The sequence below is a fragment of the Lepidochelys olivacea genome, assembly GCF_965140295.1.
Source record: "Lepidochelys olivacea isolate rLepOli2 genome assembly, chromosome: 1".
In the NCBI taxonomy this organism is placed as follows: domain Eukaryota; kingdom Metazoa; phylum Chordata; order Testudines; family Cheloniidae; genus Lepidochelys; species Lepidochelys olivacea.
Genome location: NC_140411.1, coordinates 341,239,378 through 341,256,344, shown reverse-complemented (window position 1 = coordinate 341,256,344; position 16,967 = coordinate 341,239,378). Strand labels below are relative to the sequence as shown.

At 39.4% G+C, this 16,967-nt stretch overlaps 1 protein-coding gene across 17 annotated transcripts in view; it reads left to right on the top strand.

The window, feature by feature from the left end:
- Positions 1-16,967, top strand: part of CELF2 (CUGBP Elav-like family member 2) — a 701,166-nt gene that overhangs the window by 398,992 nt on the left and 285,207 nt on the right. The gene's annotated exons all lie outside the window — the stretch shown is intronic.

Sequence of the window (16,967 nt, the reverse complement as noted above, 5' to 3'; positions counted from 1 at the left end):
GGATTTTTCCCCCCGGTAACTTAAAATTGCTTTGTGATACGTAGTTTGCTGGCCCCCCAAAAAGGCAGCAGATGCATGTCTTATATTTAGTATTCTGAGGAGGCAGATTGATAACGATGGCTGAGGGAGGAGGAAGAGAAAGATAAGTATGATTTTTATATTCTGCTGATGCAATATGGAAAAATGCACACAAACCTCGCATAAATAAATGCACTCTTCTGCCCAGTGAGAATTCCAATACAGATATTTGTCTTCTGCATGTATCATTTAAATTTGGTGTTGGTATGCCAAGTTGCTTATTTCCTTCAGTAGTATAAATAAAGATTCACTTATAAAAATTAAGCACTAGTCCAGCCTCGGATTTGCAATGGCAATTCCCTTTCCGATTCACATGAAATACTAATAATCAAGTGTAAAAATAGCTAGGTGTAGCATAGTGCAGAAATTAGAGGCAGTTTTGACTTAGTCCCAATGGTTTTATGGTAAATATAGTGTTAATTAATGTGAGGATGGTTGTTTCATATGTAGTGGAACCACTGATAAGGTTTATTGGAACATGTCCAGTGCTGGAATTTCAGGGAGAAAAGTATCCCTCCAATTTATGTCTGTCCTATTAATCTTGATCTAAAAGTTTCTATTATCATCCGGTTAGGCATTGTCAAGTGGTGAGTATTTTCATGTACTCCGGGCATGTAAAATAAAAAGAGAGTGAAAGAAGTAACCAATTGGGGAAATGTATGAAAACTGAATACCATGTTATTGTATTAAACATTCCTAAAATGCCTTTTATTTTGATGCTTTTCTTGTAGTCAGAATGATAAAAGTGTTGAGTTCTTTTAGAATCAGGTAAGAGGCTTTGCCATTGGCTATATACCATATCTGTTCCGATGGAAGTAGTGCTTAAGTTTGAAGTGTAAATAAAGCTATGTATGTGAAATAATGACTGCCATCTACAACTTGTTTTTCCCAAATCATCATGTATATTGCACCCTGTTGTAAGACCATTCTGAGTTTTATTACTTACTTTGCTGGCAACAAACTTTCTTGTAAGGTGTTATGTTCTTTTCCTAGTGTAAGAAGCTTTTTGAGTAGAAGTATTCAATGGTAGCCAGTTGTTCAAGCCTCTGAGATTTAATAAAAAGGGAAGGGAGGAAACAATTCATGTGGATGACCGATACCATTCCAGTCATTTCATTTACTGTGAAGAATGGCTAAGTGTTTGCATAAATGACCAAGTCCAGTGTCTCAATTCAGGTAATCTTAAATTAAAATAATGAATTTCTTGCTTGTGTTTATTAACACCATTCCATTACTGCTTAATTTGAAAGGATCTATATTTCTCTCCTTTTACATAAATTACCTTGTAAGCATACGTTAATGTGCAAAGTTACAGCCTAAACATTCAGATAGCTTCTCTAACAGTCTTTCGAGATGACCTGTCAAAGCCAAGAATTACCTTGTTTTCATCATCTCAGCTTGATCATATTCCTACCTGCTCTCCTTCTAGTCAGTCAGAAAAGATATTGCTAATAGACATCTTTGAACTCCATGGGTCTGTTAACTGAATTTGATAATGCCCCAGTTGTCACTTAGGCTTATGTAAATCTATCTTCTTCTTGCCCCTTGAAGGGTGAGTACCATGTGAAATTGTTCCTTCTGCAGCTGCCTTTATACATTTCTCTAGGAAACTCCTATCCTGTATTCTAGAATATCCTGAACAGAATAATCATTCTGCAGACGCAGGTCCTATTGCTTGTCCAAAACAATACAACTTATTTTAGACATACTTCAGCCTCTTCTAAGTATATCTCCAAAAACTCATGTCTTAATGATGGAGAATTTTTGGCATTTTTTATGCTATTTAATCTGTTCTTTTATTTGGAAACTTTAGTCCTCTAAGCTGCAAGTATTGTATATTGCCTGAGAGAGGAGAATTGTATATTGCCTGAGAAAGTATAAGTAAGTATTGTGTATTGCCTGAGAGAGGAGAACTTGCTTATTTACTAGATTTTATTGACCAAATTATGACAAATTCTCGAACTGTTGCTCCATCATAATAAGAAACCTTTGCTTTCTGCTGATCTAATAGCTGTGAAGTGTTATGATTTTCAGGGATCATTTGCCACGCATATAAGTTAATATTCAGACTAAGTTGGTATCTGCTAAGGGAGAAAAATTCCTAAAAGAATTTTAAAGTAAATGAAATGTGGAGGCTTTGCTACGCATAGTTTTAGAGATTGATTGCACATGATGGGCCATTTGTCATGTAAGCATATTACCCTTAAAATGGCCTGTTCCAGACATCCAGAGTGACACCATCAGAGTATAAAACAGTTTCAACTTTTGGCACAATGTATTGGAGAGCATACACAAAGTTATCATCTTAAACAAAACTTTTAACCTTGCCAGATGATCTTCCTGTAGAACATATCTTAATTCAGTCTTAGCAAGCAGGAATGCCCTATTTTAAAGAATAGTAGCTACCAACGAGCAGCTAAAAATTGGCATTTTTATTCACTTGACCCCTTCTAAAGAATTGAAAAATTCATAACTTTTGTTTTTTGGGGTTTTGTTTTTTTTAAGTAAACCGGTACAGTACAGTACCAACTACATTTCCAGAACATCTATGTATTTAAGAAGTATCTATAAAAGAAATTATTTCTTTCCTCTACTGCTCAATCTCATCCTTCAGTTCAACAAGTAACAGAGAGAACCACATTATTTTAATACTTGTCAATGCATTTTAGTAGCTTATTTGAAAGTTAGCTGACCTACTTGATAATTATGGGTTATTTACTGTATTTAATAACCAACAAGGTAAGAGAACTTACCACTTTTAAATACCGCCTTTTTTCTTAGTACTTTACTATTTTTTTCCTGACTTGGGAGATTTAAGGAAAATATGACATTTGGTATCTGAGCTCACCTGTAAACTAAAAGGTCTTACTTGCTTTCATGTATTTTAAATAATTAACTAAGAGAATCAAAACAACCTGCAAAGTAAGTTAAATATGAATTAATTTTGTTGTGCGAAATTTTCAAATTCCTTATGGGGAAAAAAAGGGTTTTAAAGACATGATTAATGATATTTCAAATTCAAAAATATCTTGGTTTTGGGCAGTGTATGGGAAGCTGGACACTACTTCTATCATGAACAGATTGAAGAAAGAACTTTAACTAGTTATTGATCTACCTCACAACAGCCAAACAACTTCTGATCTCTTGTATTACAACCTATTAATGGTCCACATGCGTTGCTTATTTATATGTAATGGGCAACTTTTGGTCTTCAAAGAGAAGGCCTAAATATACATGAATATTTTAAAAAACAAATTTGTTAATGAACCATAATCTAGTAAATAAGTTAACTGAACTTGCTTAGTGAATGCCTTCGAAAAGATACCTCCGTATGCAATTTGGGATTCTAAAATCACATGCTGTGAAGATCAGATTACTGAGAATTTCTTAGAGATCAGGCTCCGTTGTCTACTACACCACCACCAAAGATTTTTACTTCTATTGAGAAATTTGGATTAAATGGGATAGCTTAACATTAGTATTATCTATTATTACTGACTAGAGGGACAAACTTGGGTTCACTTTCACTTTTGATGGCTGTGAATAAAATCATTAAAGTACATGATACTGATGTCGTCGGAGGGGTCTAGAATAAGGCCACATGCAACTGATTGGGTTCCTTAGCAAATTGCCATAAATTATCCATAAAAACCAGTCTTTGAATTTGAGACTCTCTCATCTCAAGGATGAGTCAAATATATATGTACGTACAATACGCTAATTAAGCAAGCAGTGAGGATATATTTTTCCATAGACTATATTTTTGCCTTACAAGGGATTAGCTAGACAGAATTTCGTGAGTAAGAGATTTCATTATTTATGTGGAATATGTGCGTGTGCGCGCACACACACAAGACACGTGCGCGTGGACACACCCCACACAAAACACATTACAAATAACGTTCAGTGAGAACTCCATTCTGTAGCATGCCATACGAAAGTGAATTTAATAAAATGATACCCCATTAGGAAATGACACTTATAGCCAAAAGTAGTCTGTTTGCTAGCTCATTTTATGGTCAGACATCAAAACATGAATTGCCAGCTGAAAATGTGTATGTTGGTATCAGTTATTCTCTCAGACCGTAACCTTACCTTGTGTTGGTATCTTGGAAAACAGTCCCTTCTTTGATTTGGTTAGCGGTATTATTTTAATTCTTATGACTTGCTACTTAATTGTAGTTTGCTCAGCTGAGGTTACATTGGTGTCCATCGATGGAAAGCAAAGAAAAGGGAAAAAATATCCTTGAAAGAGCAGATAAAAAGCTTCAGAAAGGAAAAAAGATCTTCAGATAAAAACCCAATAATTAAGATTTTATTTGGTCACTTAACATTTTTTCTCCTACAATTTTTGTAGCAGGCTTCCTGTACTAGCAATGTTCAGTATCTGATAAGTCTTATTAAAATATATTTTTCCAGTAAGGTCCCTCACAACATATTAATAATCACATAGGTTTTTTATTTCTACTTCTTGATATCCAAATTAAACACCAATTACTGATTGTTTTAAAAAAGTTTCATAATTCTAAATATTTCAGTTAATTGTTTGATATTTTATAGTCATCTTGGCTAAGGAGATAAAGTTTCATAATTAATCCCAAATGTTGTTTAAAAATATTGCACACGAATGATAGGGGAGAAAATTATGCAAAAATATCTCAGCTTTTTAAAAATTCATGGAATGCAAGGAATGCATTTCAACAAGAAATAACCCTCTGGAGAATGAAAGAAGTCACTGATGTGCTACAGTGCGTGCATATCATCTAAACTCTTTATGTCCAATGTGGAGGGACTAGTCTTTTTGTTTCAGCAATCCCACATTTCCTGTAGTGCATTATTATTTTTCAATTTGTATAATCACAAAGTATGTTATATCTTGTGGCAGGATTTTCTTTGATTAAATATAGTAATTGTGGGGGTTAGGCAACTAACGAAGGTCACAGAATATAGAAAGCTTCAGTGATATATAGATATATGGCAAAGCTATTTCTTGTGGGGGTGGTGGGGTGTGGGGGAGGTAAACTGGAAAAAAAATCCCTTGATAGATATAAGAAAAATGCAGGAACTAGAAAGCCTATTTAGAAAATAAAAACTAATTAGAGCAATAAATGTGATGCTCTCAGGTAATTGTGAAATAATTATTCCCCTTTAGAATCATCATTGTATAATTGCTTCACCCACATTCCTGTGCTTCTGTATTCAGATGTGAAGTGATGGAACCACTTGTTTCCCTCCAGGATTTCATTTTTCATTTTCAGTAAGCTGCTGGCTTTCTTTGTAAAGGTTTTCAGAAATGTTTTTGGAAAGCTTTAAACTGTGTTGTGTTTTTTCTGTGTGGTGGTAAATGTAAAAGGAGAATGGCAGATGCTGAATTATTCTGAAACTATAAATTCATTCTTATGGTCCAGATAAATCTTCCTGAGATTTACTCATGCAGTTTTATCCATCCAGTGAGTTACAGATTTGTAATCAATTTCTCTTCATCTGTGAGCCTATATTACATAAATATGACACACTTCAGTGATGTATTCTCCTTGCTCACAGCTTGATTCTTGAAAATCAGCTGCCAATAGTCAAAATTATAACATTAATAAAGAAGAGATATCTGGCCTTAAAAATGACATCTGAAAGCAGCTTCTGTTTTGTGTTAAATCTTAATTACTGTATTTAAATGAATGCCTAGATGAGCCAATTCACAAAGGAGTTACATACTGTACCAACAGTGCTTATTGGTTTATTTTTCCTTTGGATTCAAACAATTGCTTACATTTAACAGAGAGCAAGGATGGTCTCTTGCCTTCAAACCACAGGACTGAAAGGCAAAATATCCTGGTTCTCTTCCCTTCTGTGCCAGAGGGTTAATTAACTTATCTTTGCCCGAGTGTCCTCATTTGTAAAATGGGGATAATAATACTTATCTCATACTAGTGTTGAGAGACTTGGGGCCTGATTAAAAATTCCATGGAAGTTGATAGAAATGTTTCCATCGACTTCCAAATCTTTTGCATCAGGCCCCTAATTGAGGACCAAGTCATCGTGACATAATGAGCCACTGCCTGGTGTAAGGGACAGCACGTTTTGCAGCTTGAGAAGGAGATTGTAACTCATTTCCCCTGCAACTCACGAGAGGGAGTAAGATATGCCAGGTCCATACATAAGCACATCAGCACCACCACGTTGCCTGGAATGCTGAAAGGGGGAATGGAACCTTCCTTTCCTGCCTTGCCAAACTATGCCGAGCCTGGTTCCCTTCCTGCACTGCTAGCCACCATTCAGATGTCTGTCACTGGGGACAAAGGGGGCGCTTGCAACCCATTCCTTCCTTGCTCCACTGCAGAAATGGAGGCACAGTTTGGCCCTTGTTGATGTTTGCATAGTACTTGGAAATAGTAGTTGCTAGAAAGGTGCAGAGTATTTTGATGTTTGCTATTATAGGAGTAACCCATATACTAAGCATGCCTAACACTGGTCATTATAAAACAAAACTATAATTGGTTTATTGAAGAGTCGTCACTACACATGGCATAGACAGTTAGAGGTTAATCAGTTTGGTCTTCCAGATAAGACTGTGGTCACATACACAAAAACACCTATTGGTTGACTCAGGTGCAAACCCATGCAAATTATCTAGTGCTTCCTGTAGAAACATGTAGGAAGCATGATTATAGTTCACCATGTTACAATAAATAAAGTTTAACCCGGACAAAAAGGTCTCAAATCTTCTCACTCTCGCTGGTGTCTCACCATCCCAGCACTAAGGCTGCAGCTTTTCAATGCATTGATATTAAAAGACTGTGGCAAGTAACTTTTAAACAATATCATAAGTGTAGCATGAGGAATGAACATCTCAACTCTACGTTAATGAGATTAATGGTTGCTGCTTATCTTTAGCTGGCCTGTGTTAGCTCATTGCTTTCAGAGAGGTGGGGGTGTGGGGGACAGTTCCTGTTGAAACAGCTGATGCTCCCTCTATCAAGAACTGTACTGTTTTGTGAGGGCACTATGTGTCCTTTGAGCAACTCAAGATTGAATGGGAGCCCTGGCTGAATAGAGCTATCCTTTCTCTCCCAACTCTAATAAGTAATGAAGATCCTAACAGCATCCCCGCCCAAGGTCATGATGGTGCCTTCTTGTCTACTCAATCCTGGCTCTTCCCTGGTAATTTTTTACGCTATTTTCCTGCTAACTCTGATTTGCAGACACAAAACAACACAGAAAATGCACAGCCTGGTGTCAGATAAGTGTGCTTGCTTCATGTGCCTGAAATGGTCTCAGGCAATTGAAAGTTTTTAACTTGTGGCTGAGGACAGTGGTCTTTGAAAATCTGCAAAATCAAGGGATTCTCCTAATGCTTTTTCTGGCTCGTTCAGTTGTTTAGGTCTGTCAGGTCTCCTTCCTCCAGACCGTCCTTAACAACAGTGAAATGTGACCACACCAATTATTGACAGAACCTGCTTGCAAGTTTACCACAAGTAGAATTTGGAGCCAACCAAGTATGCTTTTTGGAGCATGGCAACCATGACCTATATTCTATCCTCCTGCTACTTTGGGCTCTGCTCTTACTTCACATCATTATAGATGATGATTCGAGTTTTTGGTTTCCATTTTTTCTCCATTTCAACATTTATTTTAAGTTGCTCGATTGCTTTGCCACTTCTATGAAAACTTTTTTATAGGTTCATTTGCATTAGACTTACATAAGTTTGACCCCAACTTGGTCATTTCATTTGCCAAGAAATATACACGTTTTTAAAAACGTATATGTTTTACTTTTTAAAACAGTTTTATTTATTGTTTGCATGATATGTATTCACTCTTTATGTAACCAGGTCGACACACGTCACTGTATCACACTGCTGTTCAAAGCATGAGTGGTAGAGTCCATGAACAGGAAGTGACATGGGCTGTCATTTATGCAAGCTAATATGAACAGAGCATGAAAGGAATCTGGCCATTTTCTGGGTTAGTTTTTGCCACTGATTCTTGAAAACTTCCTGTTAGGGCTGTTTCATAGACCTTTTTCAGCTTAAGCTCAAAACCAGAATCCCTAATTATAGAATGGGCACAGGAAGATGCTCTCAGCATGGAAAGAAGCAAACACAATTCTCATAGTCTAAAACAGAGATGTGTGATTCATCTTTTTCCTTTGAGCACTGAAGTAGGTCAGTGCTAAACATGCCAAGTGAGCAGAAGCTTAGCTTTGGTTGTTTTACTCCCAGCAGTATCTGAGTTACCAGCTTCTTTGTGGAATTAAATGGGGGGTAAGGAGGGAAGAGAAAACAAAAAGTGTGATTAGTTTTAAGGTTTAATTTGCAGAAGATAAAAAATATGGGAAGAAGGAAATGAGTTGAAAAAAGAGTTAATAGGGAGATTTGATTGGACTTCTGAAGCAGTGTTGTCTCTATTTTACTATGGACCATATCTTTTTGGTCTTCAGGCAAAACTCCTGCTGAACTTCCTGGGAGTTCTGCTTCTGTAAGAAATGCAGAATTTGGCCTTGTACTCCCTGTGCCTTGGTACCAAGTACAGATCCATGTGTTGACACATTACACACATTTTTGCTATAGTTCCTAGCCCCCTTTGAGCAATTAACTCAACTTTTACCTTACTATAGATGAGTCTTCCACATGTGCTGCCCTTGTTGAAAAGGAATAAATTGACCTGAACCCAGATACGTTATGGGCAGTGTAATGTGGCCTATCCCAGTGTATAGACTTAGTTTAGTGTGAATGAAATACATCTCTGGTTGCTTTTATGGGGACCACTCTTTTCCCCTTTGTTTGGTTTTGGATACATTTTTGTTGGACTTTGAGTAAAGGACGCTGTGTCCCTGGAAGGGGCAGGACTTGCCAAGTGGTCTAGCTGGAGGGCCCTATGGACGTTGGGGGAAACTGAGGCGAAAGTGCAGCAGTGCCACATCCAGCCAGGAGGGAATGTGTTGGGGTGGCAACTTTGCAACACTGCCTCAGATGTTGTTACTGTACACATAGGGCCTCTACCCTCTGTTTTCTCTCTGCCGTCTAGTAACTTCTGACACACTAGAGATCTGACCAAAGGATATGTGTATATGTAAAGAATGGCTGAAATGGGACTACTGAGCAGCTTTAAAAGTCTGCTCTTTCCACAGACTCTATTATGCTGTTCAGTACTTCAGTATTTAGGGTTTCACTTGAATCTGCTTAAACTCTTCTTACATTGCAGAGCACAGAGCTCTGGGGACAGGGACTGTCTTTCTGTTCTGTCTTTGTACAGCACCTAGCACAGTAGGGTCCTGGTCCTTCTCTAGGGTAATACAAATAATTCATCATAATAAAAAAACACCTCAGCAGGTCATGCAAACCCTTCCTTTTAGAACACGTGGCAATACATGAGTCAGAAATATTGCAAAAGAGGCTTAATTGGGCCTGTGAAGTCATTAACCATACTGACTGCTGTCCATGTTTGCAGGATAATATGTTACTCCAGAATCCTTAGGTACCACTTCTTCCTTGCTTTTTCCTTTGAGCAAGCTGAGTGGGCACATCTGTGTACTTCGGGACTGATCGTGCACTCCTTGTGAGGGCAGGATAGTTCCCTTGAGCCCAAGCTCAGGCAGGGATCCCATCGTACCACCATCGGGTATGTGCATCTGGGGAGAGAACAGGAAGCTACTTATTGCTGCAGAGGTACAGGGGATCTAGCAAGATGCAGTTCAGCTTGGCCCAAATGAGAGCCAGAGGCTGCCTCCTGGAGAGAGAGAGGTTCTATGGGGGCCCGACCTTTTCCCTTGTAGCACACTGGCCACCTGTCTATCATTAGGTATCAGAGGGGTATCTGTGTTAGTCTGGATCTGTAACAGTGGGTATTCACCCACAAAAGCTTATGCTCCAGTACGTCTGTTAGTCTATAGATGCCACAGGACTTTTTGCCGCTGTCTATCATTGTGTTTCTTTGGTCCTGAACTCCCTTTGGGAACAGGAGATGCCAGTGGCGCCTTTAAAAGATCCCTTATTTCTCCGAGAAAGGGAGTGAAGAGCCCTGTAGGTGGCTCAGGTCAATCAGTCCTTCTCTTAGTTTGCTCTCTTGGATATGAAGAGGTCAGGATGGGGATGGGTGCAGGTAGAGGACAAGTGTATGTGGGATGGACAGATGTATTTGGTGTGTGGGAATGGGAAAAGGGGGGCGTATTGTGCCAGACATGAGCTTACATGTGAGGTACATATTTGTGTTGGGAGAGCTGCCCTGTGAGTATGGAAGAATGCTATGTGCTTTATATGGGTGTTCATAGTATAAACATTAGAAATGATGCAAACTTAGCAGAGAAAATATTTTGAGCTCCATATATACTAATTTTAAATGTCATAATGTGCATTAAAAGGCAAGAAAAAATAGTTTAAAAAAAAAACCCAGAAAGCAAAATCCCCAAACCCTGAATATGCAAAATTCTCATGATGATGCTGATGATACATTTAAAGTGTGACTCCTGAAGTCCTTTGTGAAAACTTAGCAGGAAATAACCAAAACTAAAAATGCATTTGAAAAAGAAATATATCTGTAAATAACTAAAGATAAAAAATAAAGTATCCAAGAGCCAGCAAACAACACTCCCTTTCCATCTGAAAACATACTGTAAATAATGAAAAACTCTCATAGTGCCAATGAAAAAAAAGTAAATTTAGAATATAGTACTTCAATATGCCATCCATACAGCTAAAACTGTCTTCCAGACTCTCATGGTCTTGTGTCTTGATTTCTGTAACATCCTTTTCTCTGGCTTTGAAAAATATAATCTTGTCCCACTCATATCCATTCAGAATGCTGCTGCAAAGATCATTTTCCTACCTTTGACTGCTCTTTTCATCCTTCACTTGGGGAGTGTCACCCTTCTCTGTCCCATCAAACATAAGCTACTTATCTTGACTTTCAAGGCCCTTTATCACTTATACCTACCCTATTGAGTCTCATTCACTATTGAGATGTTGACACTTGCCTCTGATTGACCAGTGATATTAGTCACCATTGTCCGCTTCTTAAATTTTCAAAGAAGCACCTTTGTACTTTCTCCCATGCTGCTCCTCTGGCTTGGGAGGAGCTCTCCAGAAACATCTGCAAAGCTACCTTGTTGTTCTCCTTCAAATCCCTTCTTAGCACTCTCCTTTGCTGTGATGCCAACAAAAAACTTGACGAGTTAGCCTCTGGTGTGCTAAGACCACTGCCTATGAAATTGACCAGTATTGTCTCATTGCTTCCTTGTGATCCCCTAACTGTATCTGTCTGTTTTCTCTTGTTGTGTGCTGAGGCTATGTCTACATTTTAAATGCTACAGCACAGCAGCTGCACCGCTCTAGCACTTCAGTGTAGACACTTACTACAGCAATGGGAAAAGCCCTCCAATCATTAGAGGTAATCCATCTCCCCAAGAGGCAGTAGCTATGTCAGTGGAAGAATTCTTTCAGTTGACCTAGCGCTGTCTGCACTGGGGGTTAGACAGGCTTAACTACAGCACTTGGGTGTGGATTTTTCACATCCTTGAATGACATAACTGCACCAGTATAACTTTTCAGTGTAGACCAGCCCTTAGTTGGTAAACTCTTTGGGACAGGAATCATCTTTTTGTTCTGTGTTTGTACAGCGCCTAGCACAACGGGATCCTGATGCATGACTGGGAGTCTTATGCACTAATAGAAATAATAATAATTAGTTGTTATTATGAAAGAGCTGTTGTAATAGAAATTCTGTTGGCCAAAATATAATGCATCTTAATTAAAATGGTTAGGTTGTTTTTCGCCATAATCTAATAAGAGATTTGTCCCAGCTGCATCAGAGCAGTAGTTTGAGAAGTAGGAGAAAATGGCAGCCCCTGTTGAAGATTTTCATTGTAAAGTGCTGCTAATCTGCTCATTTTCTCTGCAATCAGAAATTGTGTCCTGCTACCGCCCGTATCTGAGTGTGAGTTGTGTAACACACCCCTTCACACAGGCCCCAGCTGCTAAGCTGGAGGATCAGCTGGCTGTATAGAGGGCCATATCAAGACCTCATAAAATGTGTTACAGCTCCAACTAATGATGGAATTTCCAAAACTTTAACATACTAGGTTAAGCTTTCTGTATTGGAAATTGCTTAAACATTAAGGTGTTTTTGTTAATCCTTTGTCATGTACGATATTTGTTTTCACCAGTACAATTAATATATGTGGTCATATAATTAAGATGCACGAGGAACATCCATAGGAACCTTTTTGGGGAGGCACCATTTTTATCATGTATCTGCAACCACAGTGGGAATCATAGAATCATAGAATATCAGGGTTGGAAGGGACCTCAGGAGGTCATCTAGTCCAACCCCCTGCTCAAAGCAGGACCAATCCTCAACTAAATCATCCCAGCTAGGGCTTTGTCAAGCCTGACCTTAAAAACCACAAAGGAAGGAGATTCCACCACCTCCCTAGGTAACCCATTCCAGTGCTTCACCACCCTCCTAGTGAAGAAGTTTTTCCTAATACCGGAACGTACTTTTTAAAATAAAATGAAAGCTGAGATTCTCCTCTAAGCACATGACTCCAGGAGCTAGGGCTTTTAAGTGAAACATCAGATACGGCAGGACTTGGCAATGCTGGATTCTTCTGGGTTTACTGATCATCCTCAGTATTTTTCTCACTGTGTTTATCCATACAATACTCCTTACATGTGCTGTGCAGGTTCAAGCTCCACATCAATGGTCTCCAAACTGGAGCGTGCCCCCTAGGGGGGCATGGAGGAATGTTCAGGGGCAGGGAGGGACTGCCACCCAGCCCCCCTCTGCTCCCAGCTCTGCTACAGTCCCGGCCGTGGATGCAGCTCCACTCCTGGCTCCACCCCTGGTCCCATCCACAGTTACTGCCCCAGCCTTGGCCCCTTGCTCCCAGCCCTGCCATGGTGCTGCACCTGGCTGTGGCTCAGCTCCCGGCCGTGGCCTTAGCCCCTCCCCCAGCCACAGCCCAGCCGAAGCTCCGTTCCCAGCTGCGGCCCCAGCCTTAGGCCCCAACTGCAACCTGGCTTTGCTTCTGGTCACAGACCAGCCCCCACCCTCAGCTTCAGCTCTGGCCCTGAGCATGGCCCAGCTCTGGCTCCCGACCCTGGCTCCCGAAAAAGGCGGTGTCCATTTACGGGGAAGGGCAGGCGTGAGGTAAAAAGTGTGGGGACCACTACTCTACATGTATGTGTAGGTCTATCCAGTCTCTAGTATGAAGAAAGATTTGCCACCTGAATTGCCTTTGAGACTCAAACTCATATGCCTGTTGTTTGCTCTGAAGTGAAAATGTCCACCTTCTCCCTTTGCTTGGCTGTAAACCTGTGTGCATATTATACACTTTAGTGTGCAATCAGGTTAATTTCTGAGGAGCTCAAAGCACTCTGAGGGATCAATCTGTTGAAAGGGGCACCAAAGCAACATCAAGATCACTTATGCCTCAGGCTGATTCTGGTTTACTATTGAGACGGCAGAGCCAGACATGTACTAGACATTTTTATTTAAGATACAGTTAATTTACACAATGCCAAACTCCTCTGATATGGATTTCTTTTTTGAGATCAAACATATACGTTTCGTTTTTTCCCCTAAAATCTTATTCACTCTGAGCTTGACTCTACAGGACAAATTGAAGCTTTGATTTCTGCTTCTTATATTCTTGCAAACAACGGGCCCCATTAGCTCTGACATCAACTTTCCTCTCATTGTTAAGCAGCACCTGGTTACTCCATCTCTGAGTAAAGTGACTTCCCTTCTTGCAAAATGTTATAGGCATCAGGTTTTCAAAGAATCTTGAGTTCATCTTTGTTCTGATTTATGTGTAGGTTCCTGATGCGGTAGAATTATGGGAAAAAAGTAGAAGTAGAATTCGTGCATGGGTTAGTATAATGCACAAGTCATTTCAGACTGAATATTAGCTTGTCAAAATACCTCTCCACTTGGCAGGAGACAAATTTCGTCGCCTAAGAGGCTACGATTTGAGTGGAGTTTTCATGCCCCATGTGTTCATTGTGTTCTTGCTACTGATGCAAACATTATCTATAATTACGTTTTCAAGAGACTGAAAATTGCAGTCTTTGCTGAACAAAAAATACACCTTGAAGAATGGAATGTATATCCTCTCCATCCTTATTTATAAGGTTTTCAGAAACCAAGATACAAGGCCCAATACTATGGCTCTCAATTACATGAAACCAACACCATTCACTGATGTTAGAACCCTTTCCATTTTAAATGCTGACCTTTCAAAGATCATATTGTAATGAGGGTGAATTGCATTATTTTTACACTGTCATGTCTGTGCCACTAGATTCAAGGTCATAGTCACTTCTGTTGTTAGAAAGATTGCTTCTGATTAGAGTTCGACATCTGAACTTTCCTTCAGAAAACTAAACTCTTCTTTAGAATGTTTTTAAAAATTAATTTTCTAGTTTTGTGTGTTACAGTTGATAACATCTCAGAAGTTTACAGCTTGCAGATTGTCTTCAGTATTCCCATTATCAGAGGTGTGCCGTCTATGTGTAGAATGCATCCTTTGCATGCCCCAGAATTCACAAAAACGTTTTCCAACTGGTGGCCTGTGCACCAGATCTGGCCCAGGGGATGATTCCGTCTGGCCCCCAAATGCAGATTGTAGAAGAAAATGGCATCCTCTGCGCGGTGTGATCTTGCATGAACCATACGTGCAAGGTCACACCAGATGGAGGACGCCATTGTGTGGAATGTCATTAAAAAATGTCGGACCACCTAGGCACGCAAATGCAGAATCGAATTGCCCATGATAGAACACAGCTAGCAGCACAAATTCTTTGTGAGGATGGAAAGTTTAGTGCAAAATTTGTTCACTAAAAATGCGTTGTATGCCATACTACCAAATGTTATAGCACACCACTGCCTACTACTCAAAAAAACTTTGGTACACTAGGACTGGAATTTTCAAATGGGCTTATGGGATTTGGGTGCCCTGTTTCTACTGATATTCATTGATACTTTTTGATTAGGGTTCTCTTAGAAAAGCCAAGCCTCTTGTATATCTATGTGTGTAAATATATCTATTTGAAAGATTTACCCTAACCCGCCCCCCCCCCGCCTCTCGATTAGTTTCAACCAAACAGCTGGCATTTAGTTTTTAAATCCACCTGCCAGAGAAAAGTTTCCTTCTTCTCAGTAAAAAGAAAAGGAGGACTTGTGGCACCTTAGAGACTAACAAATTTATTTGAGCATAAGCTTTCGTGAGCTACAACTCACTTCATCGGATGCATTCACACTTCTTCTCAGTGTGAGTTAGGGATGAGAGAGAAACCATGGATGAGTTATGTGGATCTCACAAAGAGACTGCCACTAAATCCTTTACACTATACTAGGCCATCAAATATTCATCCCATAGGTTGCCAAAAATATTTTACAGTTTTAAAAATGTGTATTGGGACTACCGTAGCATCCTGCTATAAAGCTGTATGCCTTATTCACCATCAGTAGCGCTGTACTGGGAACTGTGGGAGCCATAAAACCTAAGTTACCTAAATGTTTTATCTCCAGTCCTTCCGGGACAGCTGGGACTATGTCATTAACTCACAGTCTTACTATTACATCATTGGAAACACTTCACATTTTTATGTATAAACCCCCAACATCATAATCTATTCAAGGTGAAACAGACTGTTTAGCATTAGCATATTATAAGGAACCACTCAAGGTAGAGTGGCCCATTAACACCTGTGCATCCATAGGACAAAAAGAGGAGGTGAGTGGGTAACAGATTGGATTTATGGCTTCTTACAACAATGTCTCGTTCAGTCCATGATATGTAGTAGAATAGTGAATTTAAGCCCCCAGGCTCCTCTTTTGAAAGTATTTGTGCAGGTTTCCTTTGAGGATGACAACTAATTTTTGTCCTATGATCGCAGAGGTTCTAATAGGCCACTGTACCTTAAATGATCCCTTACAGTATGTGCTAACTACTTGTGCCAAATCTGTTCCACCTTGCATTTTGCCTTGATACTGGGAGTACCTTTCCCAGACCTAAAGAAGAGCTCTGTAACTCTGTGTGGCTCAAAAGTTTCTCTTTCTCTAGCAGAGGTTGGTCCAATAAAAATATTACTTACTCACCTTGTCTCTCTAATATCCTGGGACCAGCACAACTACAACTATACTGCATACATGTAGAGGTTATATATAAAGTTTTTATATAGTTTTTATATAGTCATTTGCAATGACTGCATTATTCATGACTGGTGAAGCTACAAGTGAATTAGATATGTCATCCCAGTAGAATGATCATGAAACCTTCATGCCAGAGCATAGTGTGTTCTATATAAACTATATATTTTGTAGAAGAAGGTTTTGAAAATTTTATTCTCACTGTAAAAAGAAAAGGAGGACTTAGAGACTAACAAATTTATTTGAGCATAAGCTTTCGTGAGCTACAGCTCACTTCATCAGATGCATTCACTTCATCAGATGCATTCAGTGGAATATCCGATGAAGTGAGCTGTAGCTCACGAAAGCTTATGCTCAAATAAATTGGTTAGTCTCTAAGGTGCCACAAGGCCTCCTTTTCTTTTTGCGGATACAGACTAACATGGCTGCTACTCTGATAATAAGTCATTATTCTCACTGTGTTTCACATCCCTTCATCTGCAAACTAATACAATTAATCCAACTATATAGAACTAGGAGGAGGGGAGCAAATAACTATTGTACAGGGTTACAGTGGACGAGAAGCTGGATATGAGTCAACGGTGTGCCATTGTTGCCAAGAAGGCCAATGGCATTTTGGGATTATAAGCAGGGGCATTGCCAGCAGATCGAGGGATGTGATCGTTCCCCTCTATTCGACATTGGTGAGGCCTCATCTGGAGTTCTGTGTCCAGTTTTGGGCCCCACACTACAAGAAGGATGTG